Source organism: Pseudophryne corroboree, chromosome 1, assembly GCF_028390025.1.
Source record: "Pseudophryne corroboree isolate aPseCor3 chromosome 1, aPseCor3.hap2, whole genome shotgun sequence".
NCBI classification, from domain to species: domain Eukaryota; kingdom Metazoa; phylum Chordata; class Amphibia; order Anura; family Myobatrachidae; genus Pseudophryne; species Pseudophryne corroboree.
In genome coordinates, this window is record NC_086444.1 from 394,994,877 (window position 1) to 395,013,867 (window position 18,991).

Here is an 18,991-nt window from a genome sequence, read left to right on the forward strand (position 1 = left end):
TGTGATTGTCTTCCAGGTTCCAGCTCCTGTCTCAAGACTTCCACCATAGAGACCCGCACCAGCATTCCACCTGCGGTGTAGCCTGACTCTCCAATCCATTGTGGATTCATCTGTTTCCAGCTACAACATTACCTGCTTCCAGCTCAGCTTCCAGCAGAGTACAGCTTCCCTTAAAGGGCCGGTGTCCTTTCTACACTTTACCACTCTCCACCGGTATTATTATTTCTCCGCTCTCAAGTTCTACATTTCAGTTCATATTTCATCGCTCCCAAGTTCATTTATTATTTAACTGGTTCCAGCCAGTATCCACTCCGTGCTAACAACAGTCTGGTTCCAGCCAGTATCCACAGCAGCTGTTTTACCTTCAGCAACCCAGCTTTTCCTGGAACACCAGCTGGCACAATCCTGGGTTATCTCCATTGCTACAGTCGGGCCTGGTAAGGACTTTCCATCTAGAAGATCATAAGAACTATCTCACACTACCAGTGCCCTGTGGCTCCTGCCATCCTGTAGTACCCAGGAACTGTATTTATTATTTGCTGACTTTTACGTTTTCTTTTACTGCTGCTGTGTTGCGGAGTTGTCATAATAAACATCATTGACTTTTATCCAAGTTGTCGTGGTCACGCCTTCGGGCAGTTATTATTCATGTTACTTACATGTCCAGGGGTCTGATACAACCTCCCAGGTTCCGGTACATCTCAGCCCCTACAACTGAGGCTGCCTCCCGTCAGCTCAGGCCCTCAGTTGTGACAATAATGTTGTGCGGTTACATCCTTCCTGGCTTTGATCAGGGTAGGGATGACTTCATCCGGAATGCCTTTTTCCTTCAGGATCCGGCGTTCAACCGCCATGCCGTCAAACGCAGTCGCGGTAAGTCTTGGAACAGACAGGGTCCCTGCTGGAGCAGGTCCCTTCTTAGAGGTAGAGGCCACGGGTCCTCTGTGAGCATCTCTTGAAGTTCCGGGTACCAAGTCCTTCTTGGCCAATCCGGAGCCACGAGTATAGTTCTTACTCCTCTCCGTCTTATAATTCTCAGTACCTTGGGTATGAGAGGCAGAGGAGGGAACACATACACTGACTGGTACACCCATGGTGTTACCAGAGCGTCCACAGCTATTGCCTGAGGGTCCCTTGACCTGGCGCAATACCTGTCTATTTTTTTGTTGAGGCGGGACGCCATCATGTCCACCTTTGGTTTTTCCCAACGGTTCACAATCATGTGGAAGACTTCTGGATGAAGTCCCCACTCTCCCGGGTGGAGGTCGTGCCTGCTGAGGAAGTCTGCTTCCCAGTTGTCCACTCCCGGAATGAACACTGCTGACAGTGCTAGCACGTGATTCTCCGCCCATCGGAGAATCCTTGTGGCTTCTGCCATCGCCATCCTGCTTCTTGTGCCGCCCTGTCGGTTTACATGGGCGACCGCCGTGATGTTGTCTGACTGGATCAGCACCGGCTGACCTTGAAGCAGAGGTCTTGCTAGGCTTAGAGCATTGTAGATGGCCCTTAGCTCCAGGATATTTATGTGAAGTGATGTCTCCAGGCTTGACCACAAGCCCTGGAAATTTCTTCCCTGTGTGACTGCTCCCCAGCCTCTCAGGCTGGCATCCGTGGTCACCAGGACCCAGTCCTGAATGCCGAATCTGCGGCCCTCTAGAAGATGAGCACTCTGCAACCACCACAGGAGAGACACCCTTGTCTTTGGTGACAAGATTATCCGCTGATGCATCTGAAGATGCGACCCGGACCATTTGTCTAGCAGATCCCACTGGAAGGTTCTTGCGTGGAATCTGCCGAATGGGATTGCTTCGTAGGAAGCCACCATTTTTCCCAGGACCCTTGTGCATTGATGCACTGAGACTTGGCCTGGTTTTAGGAGATTTCTGACTAGCTCGGATAACTCCCTGGCTTTCTCCTCCGGGAGAAAAACCTTTTTCTGGACTGTGTCCAGGATCATCCCTAGGAATAGAAGGCGTGTCGTCGGGATCAGCTGCGATTTTGGAATATTGAGAATCCAACCGTGCTGCCGCAACACTATCTGAGATAGTGCTACCCCGACTTCCAACTGTTCCCTGGATCTTGCCCTTATCAGGAGATCGTCCAAGTAAGGGATAACTAAAACTCCCTTCCTTCGAAGGAGTATCATCATTTCGGCCATTACCTTGGTAAAGACCCGGAGTGCCGTGGACAAGCCAAACGGCAGCGTCTGAAACTGATAGTGACAATTCTGTACCACAAACCTGAGGTACCCTTGGTGAGAAGGGTAAATTGGGACATGTAGGTAAGCATCTTTGATGTCCAGAGACACCATATAATCCCCTTCTTCCAGGTTTGCAATCACTGCTCTGAGTGACTCCATCTTGAATTTGAACCTCTGTATGTAAGTGTTCAAGGATTTTAGATTTAAAATTGGTCTCACCGAGCCGTCCGGCTTCGGTACCACAAACAGTGTGGAATAATACCCCTTTCCCTGTTGCAGGAGGGGTACCTTGATTATCACCTGCTGGGAATACAGCTTGTGAATGGCTTGCAATACTGCCTCCCTGTCTGAGGGAGACGTCGGTAAAGCAGACTTTAGGAAACGGCGAGGGAATCCGCATCACCTGACCACTGCTGCGTCCATAACCCTCTTCTGGCAGAAATGGACAGCGCGCTAACTCTTGATGCCAGTCGGCAAATATCCCTCTGCGCATCACGCATATATAAAAATGCATCTTTTAAATGCTCTATAGTCAGTAATATACTGTCCCTATCTAGGGTATCAATATTTTCAGTCAGGGAATCCGACCACGCCACCCCAGCACTGCACATCCAGGCTGAGGCGATTGCCGGTCGCAGTATAACACCCGTGTGAGTGTATATACATTTTAGGATATTCTCCTGCTTTCTGTCGGCAGGTTCCTTTAGGGCGGCCGTATCAGGAGAGGGTAGTGCCACCTGTTTAGACAAGCGTGTGAGCGCTTTATCCACCCTAGGGGGTGTTTCCCAACGTGCCCTATCCTCTGGCGGGAACGGGTATGATGCCAATAACCTTTTAGGAATTATCAGTTTTTTATCGGGGGAAACCCACGCCTCATCACACACTTCATTTAATTCCTCGGATACAGGAAAAACTACAGGCAGTTTTTTCTCACCAAACATAATACCCTTTTTAGTGGTACTTGTATTATCAGAAATATGCAAAACATTTTTCATTGCCTCAATCATGTAACGTGTGGCCCTACTGGAAGTTACATTTGTCTCATCATCGTCGACACTGGAGTCAGTATCCGTGTCTGTGTCTGCCATCTGAGGTAACGGGCGTTTTAGAGCCCCTGATGGCGTTTGAGACCCCTGGACAGGCACAAGCTGAGTAGCCGGCTGTCTCATATCGTCAACTGTCTTTCGTAAAGAGCTGACATTGTCACGCAATTCCTTCCATAAGCTCATCCACTCAGGTGTCGACTCCCTAGGGGGCGACAACTTTATTATAGGCAATTGCTCCGCCTCCATCCCATTTTCCTCCTCAAACATGTCGACACAATCGTACCGACACACCGCACACACACACAGGGAATGCTCTGATAGAGGACAGGACCCCACTAGCCCTTTGGGGAGACAGAGGGAGAGTATGCCAGCACACACCAGAGCGCTATATATAGACAGGAATACCACTATATAACGTGCTTTTCCCTTTATAGCTGCTGTTATTATCAAAACTGCGCCAAATTAGTGCCCCCCCCTCTCTTTTTTACCCTTTTCTGTAGTGCAGGACTGCAGGGGAGAGTCAGGGAGAAGTCCTTCCAGCGGAGCTGTGATGGAAAATGGCGCCCGTGTGCTGAGGAGATAGGCTCCGCCCCCTTCTCGGCGGCCTTTCCCCCCGCTTTTTGGTGAATTCTGGCAGGGGTTAAAATACATCCATATAGCCCTGGGGGTTATATGTGGTGTATTTTCGCCAGCCAAGGTGTTTTACATTGCTGCTCAGGGCGCCCCCCCCAAGCGCCCTGCACCCTCAGTGACCGGAGTGTGAAGTGTGCCTGAGGATCAATGGCGCACAGCTGCAGTGCTGTGCGCTACCTTGTTGAAGACTGATGTCTTCTGCCGCCGATTTTTCCGGACCTCTTCTTGCTTCTGGCTCTGTAAGGGGGCCGGCGGCGCGGCTCTGGGACCGGACTCCGAGGCTGGGCCTGTGTTCGGTCCCTCTGAAGCTAATGGTGTCCAGTAGCCTAAGAAGCCCAAGCTGGCTGCAAGCAGGCAGGTTCGCTTCTTCTCCCCTTAGTCCCACGATGCAGTGAGCCTGTTGCCAGCAGGTCTCACTGAAAATAAAAAACCTAAAACTAAACTTTCACTAAGAAGCTCAGGAGAGCCCTAGTGTGCACCCTTCTCGGCCGGGCACAAAAATCTAACTGAGGCTTGGAGGAGGGTCATAGGGGGAGGAGCCAGTGCACACCAGGTAGTCCTAAAGCTTTACTTTTGTGCCCAGTCTCCTGCGGAGCCGCTATTCCCCATGGTCCTTACGGAGTTCCCAGCATCCACTAGGACGTCAGAGAAAGTCTGTACTTCAGGAAGAGAAGCCAATTCTTTTTGAAAGAAAATGGATAAGGCCGAAATTTGAACCCTTATGGACCCTAATTTTAGGCCCAAATTCACTCCAGTCTGAAGGAAGTGAAGGAGACGGCCCAAATGGAACTCCTCCGTAGGAGAATTCCTGGCCTCACACCAAGAAACATATTTTCTCCATATGCGGCGATAATGTTTCGATGTCACGTCCTTCCTAGCCTTGATCAGGGTAGGAATGACCTCATCTGGAATACCTTTTTCCGCTAGGATCCGGCATTCAACCGCCATGCCGTCAAACGCAGCCGCGGTAAGTCTTGGAACAGACAGGGCCCCTGTTGCAGCAGGTCCTGCCATAGAGGAAGAGGCCACGGAACTTCTGTGAGCAACTCCTGCAGATCTGGATACCAAGTCCTTCGTGGCCAATCCGGAGCCACGAGGATTGCTCTCACTCCTCTTTGTCTTATTATTCTCAACACCTTGGGTATGAGAGGAAGAGGAGGAAACACATAGACCGACCTGAACACCCAAGGTGTCACCAGGGCGTCTACCTCTACCGCCTGAGGGTCTCTTGATCTGGCGCAATACCGCTTTAACTTTTTGTTGAGACGGGACGCCATCATATCTATTTGGGGCAGTCCCCACTGACCCACGATCTGTGCGAAGACTTCCTGATGAAGTCCCCACTCTCCCAGATGCAGGTCGTGTCTGCTGAGGAAGTCCGCTTCCCAGTTGTCCACTCCCGGAATGAACACTGCTGACAGTGCGCTTACATGACCTTCCGCCTAGCGAAGAATTCTGGTGGCTTCTGCCATTGCCACCCTGCTCCTTGTGCCGCCTTGGCGGTTTACATGAGCTACTGCGGTGACATTGTCCGACTGAATCAGGACTGGCTTGTCGCGAAGCAATGCCTCCGCTTGACGTAGGGCGTTGTATATGGCCCTCAATTCCAGGACGTTGATGTGAAGACAAGTCTCTAGACTTGACCAGAGACCTTGAAAATTTCTTCCCAGTGTGACTGCTCCCCAACCTCGGAGGCTTGCGTCCGTGGTCACCAGGATCCAGTCCTGAATGCCGAACCTGCGGCCCTCTAGGAGGTGAGCACTGTGCAGCCACCACAGGAGAGATACCCTGGTCCTGGGAGACAGAACGATCCTTTGATGCATTTGTAGATGAGACCCGGACCACTTGTCCAGTAGGTCCCATTGAAAAGTCCTCGCATGGAACCTGCCGAAGGGGATGGCCTCGTAAGACGCCACCATCTTCCCCAGGACACGTGTGCAGTGATGCACTGAAACCGTCTTTGGCTTTAATAGGTTCTTAACCAGAGCCATGAGCTCCTGAGCCTTTTCCATCGGAAGAAAACCCTTTTTCTGGTCTATGTCCAGAATCAGGCCCAAAAAGGTCAGACGCGTTGTAGGAACCAGCTGCGACTTCAGAATATTGAGAATCCAGCCGTGTTGCTGTAACGTCCTCACAGACAGTGAAACGCTGTCCAGTAACTTCTCTCGAGATCTCGCCTTTATGAGGAGATCGTCCAAGTATGGGATAATTGTGACACCCTGCTTGCGCAGGAGCACCATCATCTCCGCCATTACCTTGGTAAAAATCCTCGGGGCCGTGGAAAGCCCAAACGGCAACGTCTGAAATTGGTAATGACAGTCCTGTACCGCAAATCTCAGGAACGCCTGATGAGAAGGGAATATCGGAACATGAAGGTATGCATCCTTTATGTCCAGGGAAACCATCCAATCCCCCCCCCCCCCCCTCCAGGCTGGCGATGACCGCTCTGAGCGATTCCATCTTGAACTTGAACCTTTTTAAGTACAGGTTCAGGGATTTTAAATTCAAAATGGGTCTGACTGAACCGTCCGGTTTCGGGACCACAAACAGGGTTGAGTAATACCCCTTCCCTTTTCCCTTGTTGCAGAAGGGGAACCTTGATTATCACCTGCTGAAGACACAATTTTTTAATTGCATTTAACACTAACTCCCTCTCTGAAGGAGAAGCTGGTAGGGCCGATTTGAAAAACCGGCGAGGAGGCACCTCTTCGTATTCCAGCTTGTATCCCCGGGAAACAATCTCTATTGCCCAGGGATTCACCTGTGAGTGGACCCAGATGTGGCTGAAAAATCGAAGACGTGCCCCCACTTGAGCTGACTCCCCCAGGGAAGCCCTAGCGTCATGCGGTGGATTTTGCAGACGCAGGGGAGGACTTCAAGAAAGGACGGACCCCGTACCTTTTTGTTTTTATTGGAACGCAAGGACTGCATTTGGTAATGCGCCGCCTTCTTAGGTTGCGGGGGAACAAAAGGCAAAAAATTCGATTTACCTGCTGTAGCAGTAGAGACAAGGTCAGAGAGGCCTTCACCAAACAACTCCTCCCCCTTGTAAGGCAACGACTCCATATGCCGCTTTGAGTCGGCATCCCCCGTCCACTGCCGGGTCCACAAGAGTCGCCTAGCAGAAATAGACATAGCATTTATTCTGGAGCTTAGTAAACAAATGTCTCTTTGAGCATCCCTCATATATAACGCAGCATCCTTGATATGCCCTAGGGTCATTAAAATGGTATCCTTATCTAGGGTCTCAATCTCCGTAGATAAGGAATCTGTCCATGCTGCGACAGCACTACAAACCCAGGCCGATGCCATAGCCGGTCTAATAATAGTACCAGAATGTGTGTAAATGTACTTCATGGTAACTTCCTGCTTACGATCAGCAGGATCCTTGAGGGTAGCCGTATCCTGGGATGGCAGTGCTACCTTCTTTGATAAGCGTGTCAACGCCTTGTCTACTTTAGGCGAAGATTCCCATCATATCCTGTCCTTTTGTGGGAAGGGATACGCCATAAGAATCCTCTTGGAAACTTGTAATCTCCTGTCTGGAGATTCCCAAGCCTTTTCGCACAATTCGCTTAGCTCATATGAGGACGGAAAGGTGACCTCAGGTTTTTTCTCTTTATACATGTGTACCTTCGTGTCAGGGACAGGGGGTTCCTCCGAGATATGCAAAACCTCTTTAATAGCAATAATCATGTAACGAATACCCTTAGCCACTTTTGGCTGTAACTTTGCATCCTCATAGTCGACACTGGAATCTGAATCCGTGTCGGTATCTGTGTCAGTGATCTGGGATAATGTGCGCTTTTGAGACCCGGAAGGTCCCGGTGCCACTGGGACAGGCACGGTCTGACTACCTGACTGTTCCCTAGCCTCAGCTTTGTCTAATCTCTTATGTAATAAATTTACATTAGCATTCAAGACATTCCACATATCCATCCAGTCCGGTGTCGGCGTTGCCGACGGCGACCTGACAATCATGCACTCCCCCCTCCTCCTTAGGTGAGCCTTCATCGTCAAACATGTCGACACACGCGTACCGACAAACTCCACACACACAGGGAATCTCTTTTCTGAAGACAGGTTCCCCTTTTAGGCCCTTTGGAGAGACAGAGAGAGAGTATGCCAGCACACACCCCAGCGCTATATGACCCAGGAAAAAACACAGAATGTTTACCCAGTAGCGCTGTTATAGTATATATATGCGCGCCAATTATGTGCCCCCCTCTCTACTTTAAAACCCTCTTTCACCGTATGTCAAGCAGGGGAGAGTCCGGGGAGCTTCCTCTCAGCGGTGCTGTGGAGAAAAAATGGCACTGGTGAGTGCTGAGGGAGAAGCCCCGCCCCCTCGGCAGCGGGCTTCTGTCCCGCTCCAAATATGTAAAACATGGCGGGGGCTCTTTAATATACATGTACAGTGCCCACCTGTACATGTATATAGTTCATTTTGCCATAGTAGAGGTTTATATTGCTGCCCAGGGCGCCCCCCCTGCGCCCTGCACCCTTACAGTGACCGGAGTATGTGAGGTGTATGGGAGCAATGGCGCACAGCTGCAGTGCTGTGCGTTACCTCAGTGAAGCTCACGAAGTCTTCTGCCGCCTTTGAAGCCTTCTTTCTTCCGGCTCTGTGAGGAGGACGGTGGCGGCGCGGCTCCGGGATGAACGCCCAGGACAAACCTGTGTTCCAATCCCTCTGGAGCTAATTGTGTCCAGTAGCCTAAGGAGCAGAGCCTATCATTTAAGTAGGTCTGCTCCTCTCTCCTCAGTCCCTCGATGCAGGGAGCCTGTTGCCAGCAGTGCTCCCTGAAAATAAAAAACCTAACAAAGATACTTTCTTAGCAGGAGACTCAGGAGAGCTCCCTGCAGTGCACCCATCCTCCTCTGGGCACAGTCTCAAACTGAGGTCTGGAGGAGGGGCATAGAGGGAGGAGCCAGTGCACACCGAGAGTCAAAGTCTTTCTTAAATTGCCCATGTCTCCTGCGGAGCCCGTCTATACCCCATGGTCCTTACGGAGTCCCAGCATCCTCTAGGACGTTAGAGAAATCATACCACAATAAAATATAAAAAATCCTCAGTAATAGGCACGAAAGCGGATAATGATGATATAATCATACTTCAAAGAAATGGAATATCATTTTGAAATCTCATCACGGCCCCCAGTATAATATTAGCTCTAATTAAAGGTTTCAACAATTCCATACACAGTGACGATACATCGGCCCTACCTGCAGTGCAACATGGATTTCCCCAATTGCTAACTGTTTGGGTTTTCTAACAAACCTGAATAAGGCCCAATATGCTTATCAGGATACTAAAGCACAAACAGAAAAGAAAACACAAACATCCCAAGCAATGAAATGGATACTAATTATATAAACGGCGGTATGTAATGGAGTCCGAGAACGCCGGAGGTGCGCATTGCTGGCCGACGTCGAACGTTTTTTTAAAGGGGCAAACACATACCTTGTAAGTGATTGCCCCTTTAAAAAAAAAATCCTGCATCTCCAGCGATCTCGGACTCGAGGGTCTATTTACTAAGCCTTGGATGGAGATAAAGTGAATGGAGATAAAGTACCAGCCAATCGGCTCCTAACTGCCATGTTACCATGTTAGGAGCTGGTTGGTTGGGACCTTATCTCCATCCACTTTATCTCCATCCATTGCTTAGTAAATAGACACCTCTATTACATCCTACCTTCGATATTGACTATGCGATTTTATTCTCAAGATTGACTTGCCTGCACAGTCTATCTTTCCTTGCGATACCGACCACGCGGGAGTGCACGTCTGTATCGCAAGCTGCCTAACACAGTGCGATCTGCAGTCACCTTCCTTGCGATTTTGACTATATAGTCAAAATTGCAAGAATAAATCTCACCATGGGGTATATTTACTAAGGTCCCGATTTTGACCGAGATGCCGTTTTTTCATCAAAGTGTCATCTCGGTAATTTACTAAACTCAAATCACGGCAGTGATGAGGGCATTCGTTTTTTTTGGGTAGTCCATGAAAATAATTACGAATGAATACACCATCGGTCAAAACGCGGCTGTTTAAGTATGAATCTCGGTCATTTACTAAGAAGTGCAAAGCAAAAAAAAAATAAAACACTGCCGTGAAAAATTACAACTCGTAAAAAAGTGCTAAAAAAAACCAGACCTGATTTTTTAATCCGTGATTGTATAGGCATGCAGGGATCCATGAGATCCATGCATGTATATCAGTGGGAAGGGGTGGGAAAGTGGTTATTTTCTTTAAAAAAATTGCGTGGGGTCCCCCCTCCTAAGCATAACCAGCCTCGGGCTCTTTGAGCCGATCCTGGTTGCAGAAATATGGGGAAAAAATTGACAGGGGTTCCCCCATATTTAAGCAACCAGCATCGGGCTCTGCGCCTGGTCCTGGTTCCAAAAATAAGAATTTACTTACCGATAATTCTATTTCTCGGAGTCCGTAGTGGATGCTGGGGTTCCTGAAAGGACCATGGGGAATAGCGGCTCCGCAGGAGACAGGGCACAAAAAAGTAAAGCTTTTACCAGATCAGGTGGTGTGCACTGGCTCCTCCCCCTATGACCCTCCTCCAGACTCCAGTTAGGTACTGTGCCCGGACGAGCGTACACAATAAGGGAGGCAATTTGAATCCCGGGTAAGACTCATACCAGCCACACCAATCACACCGTACAACTTGTGATCTAAACCCAGTTAACAGTATGATAACAGAAAGAGCCTCTTAAAGATGGCTCCTTAACAATATAACCCGAATTTGTTAACAATAACTATGTACAGTATTGCAGATAATCCGCACTTGGGATGGGCGCCCAGCATCCACTACGGACTCCGAGAAATAGAATTATCGGTAAGTAAATTCTTATTTTCTCTATCGTCCTAAGTGGATGCTGGGGTTCCTGAAAGGACCATGGGGATTATACCAAAGCTCCCAAACGGGCGGGAGAGTGCGGATGACTCTGCAGCACCGAATGAGAGAATTCCAAGTCCTCTTTTGCCAGGGTATCAAATTTGTAGAATTTTACAAACGTGTTTTCCCCCGACCACGTAGCTGCTCGGCAGAATTGTAATGCCGAGACCCCTCGGGCAGCCGCCCAAGATGAGCCCACCTTCCTTGTGGAATGGGCCTTAACAGATTTAGGCTGTGGCAGGCCTGCCACAGAATGAGCAAGTTGAATTGTGTTACAAATCCAACGAGCAAACGTCTGCTTAGAAGCAGGGGCACCCAACTTGTTGGGTGCATAAAGTATCAACAGCGAGTCAGATTTTCTGACTTCAGCCGTGCTTGAAATGTATATTTTTAAGGCTCTGACAACGTCCAACAACTTGGAGTCCTCCAAGTCGCCAGTGGCCGCAGGCACCACAATAGGTTGGTTCAGGTGAAACGCTGATACCACCTTAGGGAGAAAATGCGGACGAGTCCTCAGTTCTGCCCTATCTGAATGGAAGATTAGATAAGGGCTTTTATAAGATAAAGCCGCCAATTCAGATACTCTCCTGGCGGAAGCCAGGGCCAGTAACATAGTCACTTTCCATGTGAGATATTTAAAATCCACCTTTTTCAATGGTTCAAACCAATGGGATTTGAGGAAATCTAAAACGACATTTAGATCCCACGGTGCCACCGGAGGCACCACAGGAGGCTGTATATGCAGTACTCCTTTAACAAAAGTCTGTACCTCAGGAACTGAGGCCAATTCTTTTTGGAAGAATATTGACAGGGCCGAAATTTGAACCTTAATAGATCTCAATTTGAGACCCATAGACAATCCTGATTGTAGGAAATGTAGGAAACGACCCAGTTGAAATTCCTCCGTCGGAACACTCCGATCCTCGCACCACGCGACATATTTTCGCCAAATGCGGTGATAATGTTTCGCGGTGACTTCCTTCCTTGCCTTAATCAAGGTAGGAATGACTTCTTCTGGAATGCCTTTCCCTTTTAGGATCTGGCGTTCAACCGCCATGCCGTCAAACGCAGCCGCGGTAAGTCTTGAAAGAGACAGGGACCCTGTTGTAGCAGGTCCCTTCTCAGAAGTAGAGGGCACGGGTCGTCCGTGACCAACTCTTGAAGTTCCGGGTACCAAGTCCTTCTTGGCTAATCCGGAGCCACTAGTATTGTTCTTACTCCTCCTCACCGTATAATCTTCAATACCTTTGGTATGAGAGGCAGAGGAGGAAACACATATACTGATTTGTACACCCAAGGTGTTACCAGTGCGTCCACAGCTATTGCCTGTGGATCTCTTGACCTGGCGCAATACTTGTCCAGTTTCTTGTTGAGGCGAGACGCCATCATGTCTACCATTGGTCTTTCCCAACAGTTTATTAGCATGTGGAAGACTTCTGGATGAAGACCCCCCTCTCTCCCGGGTGAATATCGTGTCTGCTGAGGAAGTCTGCTTCCCAGTTGTCCACGCCCGGGAAGAACACTGCTGACAGTGCCATTACGTGATTCTCCGCCCAGCGAAGAATCTTGGCAGCTTCTGCCATTGCACTCCTGCTTCTTGTGCCGCCCTGTCTGTTTACATGGGCGACCGCCGTGATGTTGTCCGACTGAATCAACACCGGTTTTCCTTGCAGGAGTGGTTCCGCCTGGCTTAGAGCATTTTAGATTGCTCTTAGTACCAGAATGTTTATGTGAAGAGACTTTTCCAGGTTCGTCCATACCCCCTGGAAGTTTCTTCCTTGTGTGACTGCTCCCCAACCTCTCAGGCTGGCGTCCGTGGTCACCAGGATCAAATCCTGTATGCCGAATCTGCGGCCCTCCAATAGATGAGCCTTTTGCAACCACCACAGAAGATATACCCTTGTCCTTGGCGACAGGGTTATTCGCAGGTGCATCTGAGGATGCGACCCTGACCATTTGTCCAACAGATCCCTTTGGAAAATTCTTGCATGGAATCTGCCGAATGGAATTGCTTCGTAAAAAGCCACCATTTTTCCCAGGACTCTTGTGCATTGATGTACAGACACCTTTCCTGGTTTTAGGAGGTTCCTGACAGGTCGGATAACTCCTCGGCTTTTTCCTCGGGAAGAAAAACCTTTTTCTGAACCGTGTCCAGAATCATCCCTAGGAACAGCAGACGTATCGTCGGAAAACAGCTGCGATTCTTGGAATATTTAGAATCCAGTCGTGCCGTCGAAGAACTACTTTAGATAGTGCTCTTCCGACCTCCAACTGTTCTCTGGAACTTGCCCTTTTTAGGTCGTGCAAGTAAGGGATAATTTAGATGCCTTTTTTCTTTGAAGAAACATCTTTTCGGCCATTACCTTGGTAAAAAGGCCCGGGGTGCCGTGGATAATTCAAACGGCATCGTCTGAAACTGATATTGACAGTTCTGTACCACGAACCAGAGGTACCCTTGATGAGAAGGACAAAATTTGGACATGGAGGTAATCCTTGATGTCCAGGGACACCATATAGTCCCCTTTTTTCCGGTTCGCTATCACTGCTCTGAGTGACTTTATCTCGATTTGAACCTTTTATGTAAGTGTTCAAAACATTTTAGATTTAGACTATGTGTCACCAAGCCGTCTGGCTTCAGTACCACAATATAGTGTGGAAAAATAATACCCTTTTCCTTGTCGTAGGAGGGGTACTTTGATTATCACCTGCTGGATATACCGCTTGTGAATTGTTTCCAATGCTGCCTCCCTGTCGGAGGGAGCCGTTGGTAAAGCAGACTTCAGGAACCTGCGAGGAGAAGATGTCTCGACTCTCCAATCTTTACCCCTGGGATAATACTCGTACGATCTAGGGGTCAACTTGCGAGTGATCCCACTACGCCCTGAGACTCTTGAGACTACCCCCCCACCTTGAGTCCGCTTGCACGGCCCCAGCGTCATGCTGAGGACTTGGCAGACGCGGTGGAGGGCTTCTTTTCCTGGGAAAGGGCTGCCTGCTGCAGTCTACTTCCCTTACCTCTATGTCTGGGCAGATATGACTGGCCTTTTGCCTGCATGCCCTCATGGGAAAGGAAAGATTGAGGCTGAAAAGACGGTGTCTTTTTTAGCTGAGATGTAACTTGGGGTAAAAAAGGTTGGATTTCCCAGCTGTTGCTGTGGTCCCCAGGTCCGATGGACCGACCCCCAAATAACTCCTTCCCTTTATACAGCAATACTTCCATCTGCCGTATGGGATCTGTATCACCTGACCACTGTCGTGTCCCTGACATCTTCTGGGAGATATGGACAACGCACTTATCTTGATGCCAGAGAGCAAATATCCCTCTGTGCATCTCACATACATATATATAGAATGCATCCTATTAAATGCTCTACATGAATAAAATATTTTCAGTCAGGGAATCCGACCAAGCCAACCCAGCACTGCATCTCCAGGCTGATGGCGATCGCTGGTCGCAGTATAACCACCGTATGTGTGTATATACTTTTTAGGATATTTTTCCAGCTTCCTATCAGCTGGCTCCTTGAGGGCGGCCGTATCTGGAGACGGTAACGCCACTTGATAAGCGTGTGAGCGCCTTATCACCCTAAGGGGTGTTTCCCAACGTACCCTAATTTCTGGCGGGAAAGGGTATAACGCCAATATTTGCTATCGGGGTAACCCTACGCATCATCACACACTTCATTTTATTTTATCTGATTCAGGAAAAACTACAGGTAGTTTTTTCCACTCCCACATAATACCCTTTCTTGTGGTACTTGTAGTATCAGAAACACGTAACACCTCCTTCATTGCCCTTAACGTGTGGCCCTAATGAGAAATACGTTTGTTTATTCACCGTCGACACTGTATTCAGTGTCCGTGTCTGTGTCTGTGTCGACCGACTGAGGTAAATGGGCGTTTTTAAAACCCCTGACGGTGTTTCTGAGACGCCTGGACCGGTCCTAATAGATTGTCGGCCGTCTCATGTCGTCAACCGACCTTGCAGCGTGTTGACATTCTCACGTAATTCTCTAAATAAGCCATCCATTCCGGTGTCGACTCCCTAGAGAGTGACATCACCATTACAGGCAATTTCTCCGCCTCCTCACCAACATCGTCCTCATACATGTCGACACACACGTGCCGACACACAGCACACACACCGGGAATGCTCTGACAGAGGACAGGACCCACTAGCCCTTTGGGGAGACAGAGGGAGAGTCTGCCAGCACACACCAAAAACGCTATAATTATATAGGGACAACCTTATATAAGTGTTTCTCCCTTATAGCATCTTTTATATATATACAATATCGCCAAAATCAGTGCCCCCCCTCTCTGTTTTAACCCTGTTTCTGTAGTGCAGTGCAGGGGAGAGCCTGGGAGCCTTCTCTCCAGCTTTTCTGTGAGAGAAAATGGCGCTGTGTGCTGAGGAGATAGGCCCCGCCCCTTTTACGGCGGGCTCGTCTCCCGCTATTTTTGAAGTTAGGCAGGGGTTAAATATCTCCATATAGCCTCTGTGGGCTATATGTGAGGTATTTTTTGCCTCTAATAAGGTTTTTATTTGCCTCTCAGAGCGCCCCCCCCAGCGCTCTGCACCCTCAGTGACTGTTGTGTGAAGTGTGCTGAGAGGAAAATGGCGCACAGCTGCAGTGCTGTGCGCTACCTTTATGAAGACTCAGGAGTCTTCAGCCGCCGATTTTGGACCTCTTCTCTCTTCAGCGTCTGCAAGGGGGCCGGCGGCGCGGCTCCGGTGACCATCCAGGCTGTACCTGTGATCGTCCCTCTGGAGCTAGTGTCCAGTAGCCAAGCAGCAAATCCACTCTGCACGCAGGTGAGTTCACTACTTCTCCCCTAAGTCCCTCGTTGCAGTGATCCTGTTGCCAGCAGGACTCACTGTAAAGTAAAAAACCTAAGCTAAACTTTCTCTAAGCAGCTCTTTAGGAGAGCCACCTAGATTGCACCCTTCTCGTTCGGGCACAAAATCTAACTGGAGTCTGGAGGAGGGTCATAGGGGGAGGAGCCAGTGCACACCACCTGATCTGGTAAAAGCTTTACTTTTTTGTGCCCTGTCTCCTGCGGAGCCGCTATTCCCCATGGTCCTTTCAGGAACCCCAGCATCCACTTAGGACGATAGAGAAAATACGGGGGACAAAAAGTAGGGGTCCCCCGTATTTCTAAAACCAGCACCGGACTCCACTAGCTGGACAGATAATGCCACAGCCGGGGGTCACTTTTATATAGTGCCCTGCGGCCGTGGCATCAAAAATCCAACTAGTCACCCCTGGCTGGGGTACCCTGGGGGAGTGGGGACCCCTTCAATCAAGGGGTCCCCCCCCAGCCACCCAAGGGCCAGGGGTGAAGCCCGAGGCTGTCCCCCCCATCCAATTGGCTGCGGATGGGGGGCTGATAGCCTTTTGTGAAAATGAAAAGATATTGTTTTTAGTAGCAGTACTACAAGGCCCAGCAAGCCTCCCCCGCATGCTGGTACTTGGAGAACCACAAGTACCAGCATGCGGCGGAAAAACGGGCCCGCTGGTACCTGTAGTACTACTACTAAAAAAATACCCAAAAAAAGACAAGACACACACACCTTGAAAGTAAAGATTTATTACATACATCCACACAAACATATACACATACTTACCTTATGTTCACACGCAGGTCGGTCCTCTTGTCCAGTAGAATCCATGGGGTACCTGTTGAAAAAATTATACTCACAAAATCCAGTGTAGATCGGTCCTCTTCAAATCCATTTGTAATCCACGTACTTGAGAAAATAAAAAAACGGAGTCCCGACCACGAACTGAAAGGGGCCCCATATTTTCACATGGGACCCCTTTCCCCGAATGCCAGAAACCCACTCTGACTTCTGTCTAAGTGGGTTTCTTCAGCCAATCAGGGAGCGCCACGTTGTAGCACCCTCCTGATCGGCTGTGTGCTCCTGTACTGACTGACAGGCAGCACGCGGCAGTGTTACAATGTAGCGCCTATGCGCTCCATTGTAACCAATGGTGGGAACTTTCTGCTCAGCGGTGAGGTCACTTTCGGTCAACCGCAGGGCAGAAAGTTCCCACCATTGGTTACAATGGAGCGCATAGGCGCTACATTGTAACACTGCCGCGTGCTGCCTGTCAGTCAGTACAGGAGCACACAGCCGATCAGGAGGGTGCTACAACGTGGCGCTCCCTGATTGGCTGAAGAAACCCACTTAGACAGAAGTCAGAGTGGGTTTCTGGCAGTCGGGGAAAGGGGACCCATGTGCAAACATGGGTCCCCTTTCAGTGCGTGGCTCGGGTGTCCGTTTTTTTATTTTATTCAAGTACGTGGATTACAAATGGATGCTACGAGGAGCCTGGGACCCTGGAGCTGGTGAGTTTAATTTATTCAACAGGTACCCCTTGGATTCTACTGGAGAAGAGGACCGACCTGCGTGGGGCCATAGGTAAGTATGTTTGTAGGTTTGTGTGGATGTATGTAATAAATCTTTACTTTCAAGGTGTGTGTGTCTTGTCTTTTTTTGGGTATTTTTTTAGTAGTAGTACTACAGGTACCAGCGGGCCCGTTTTTCCGCCGCATGCTGGTACTTGTGGTTCTCCAAGTACCAGCATGCGGGGGAGGCTTGCTGGGCCTTGTAGTACTGCTACTAAAAACAATATCTTTTCATTTTCACAAAAGGCTATCAGCCCCCCATCCGCAGCCAATTGGATGGGGGGGACAGCCTCGGGCTTCACCCCTGGCCCTTGGGTGGCTGGGGGGGGGGACCCCTTGATTGAAGGGGTCCCCACTCCCCCAGGGTACCCCGGCCAGGGGTGACTAGTTGGATTTTTGATGCCACGGCCGCAGGGCACTATATAAAAGTGACCCCCGGCTGTGGCATTATCTGTCCAGCTAGTGGAGCCCGGTGCTGGTTTTAAATATACGGGGGACCCCTACTCTTTTTGTCCCCCGTATTTTTGGAACCAGGACCAGGCGCAGAGCCCGATGCTGGTTGCTTAAATATGGGGGAACCCATGTCATTTTTTTCCCCATATTTCTGCAACCAGGATCGGCTCAAAGAGCCCGAGGCTGGTTATGCTTAGGAGGGGGGACCCCACGCAATTTTTTTTAAAGTTTTACAGTGTTTATTTAAAAAAAAAAAAAAAAAATGAACCCCAGCACGGTCACACAGATCCGGCCGAGATTCATTTTGAAAAAGTCGGCAGTGTTTTGCTAATCACTGCCATAAAAAACAGAAAAAAAAACGAATGACATCGACATCGGAAAACCCGAAAAGGCAAAATACGGCAGCTTAGTAAATTAGTCGTAATCAATTCAAAAAGTTGCAATTTTACACTGTCGATGTCATTCGTGATTGAACTTTGACCTTTTTCCGAAAATTACGAATGTTAGTAAATATACCCCCATGTGTACACACCTTTAGTGTGCATCATTTCACAATGCACACCTTTTTTACTGGCAAGTTGTATTTGTGACTTCCTATGACAAGGGTCTGGAAGGTGTGAGTACACATGATGAAATTGCAGTTAGGGTCATTTGACACGAGATACACCAAAGATGATTGGACATTTCTTGTGTTGCATGTTGCCACAGCACGATTCTGATTTGATGAACCAAACTATGGGGGTAATTCATATCTAATCGCTGCTGTGCGTTTCCGCACAGCGGGCGATCTGATCCAAACTGCGTATGCGTATGCACTGAGCCGGCGCGGCGCACAGCTACAGCGGGCTTCGCCGGTCAGCAACGGGGTGACGCGAAAGATCCATTCGTTTGTGGGTGGCAACTGACCGTTTTCAGGGAGTGTCCGGAAAAATGCAGGTGGGCTCAAGCATTTTCAGGGAGGGTGTCTGACGTCAGCTCAAGCCCCGATCAGCAGGATTCCATCGCATAGGAATAGTAAGTCCTGGGCTGCGCAGAGACTGCACAAACTGATTTTTGTGCAGCTCTGCAACACAAGCGAACGCACCCTTGCACAGTGATTTTACCCTCCCCCTGTAGGCGGCGACTATCTGATCGTAGGGCAGCAAAAAACGCAGCCCAGCAAGCAGATCTGAATTACGCCCTATGACACACACACAATAATGTAAATCTAGTATAACTGCTGCAGCTGTGATCCAACAGCAGGATTACTGTTTATTGAACACTCGTTTTTACAAAATACAGTATGTTTCCTTCCACTATTGGGAAGGGGAAGGCTGCCCATATGTCAATAG

General features: G+C 49.2%; 1 protein-coding gene across 2 annotated transcripts in view; it reads right to left on the bottom strand.

Moving 5' to 3' along the window:
• The window catches only part of ASPHD2 (aspartate beta-hydroxylase domain containing 2), a 182,670-nt gene that overhangs the window by 91,091 nt on the left and 72,588 nt on the right, over positions 1-18,991 (bottom strand). The window lies entirely within an intron of this gene.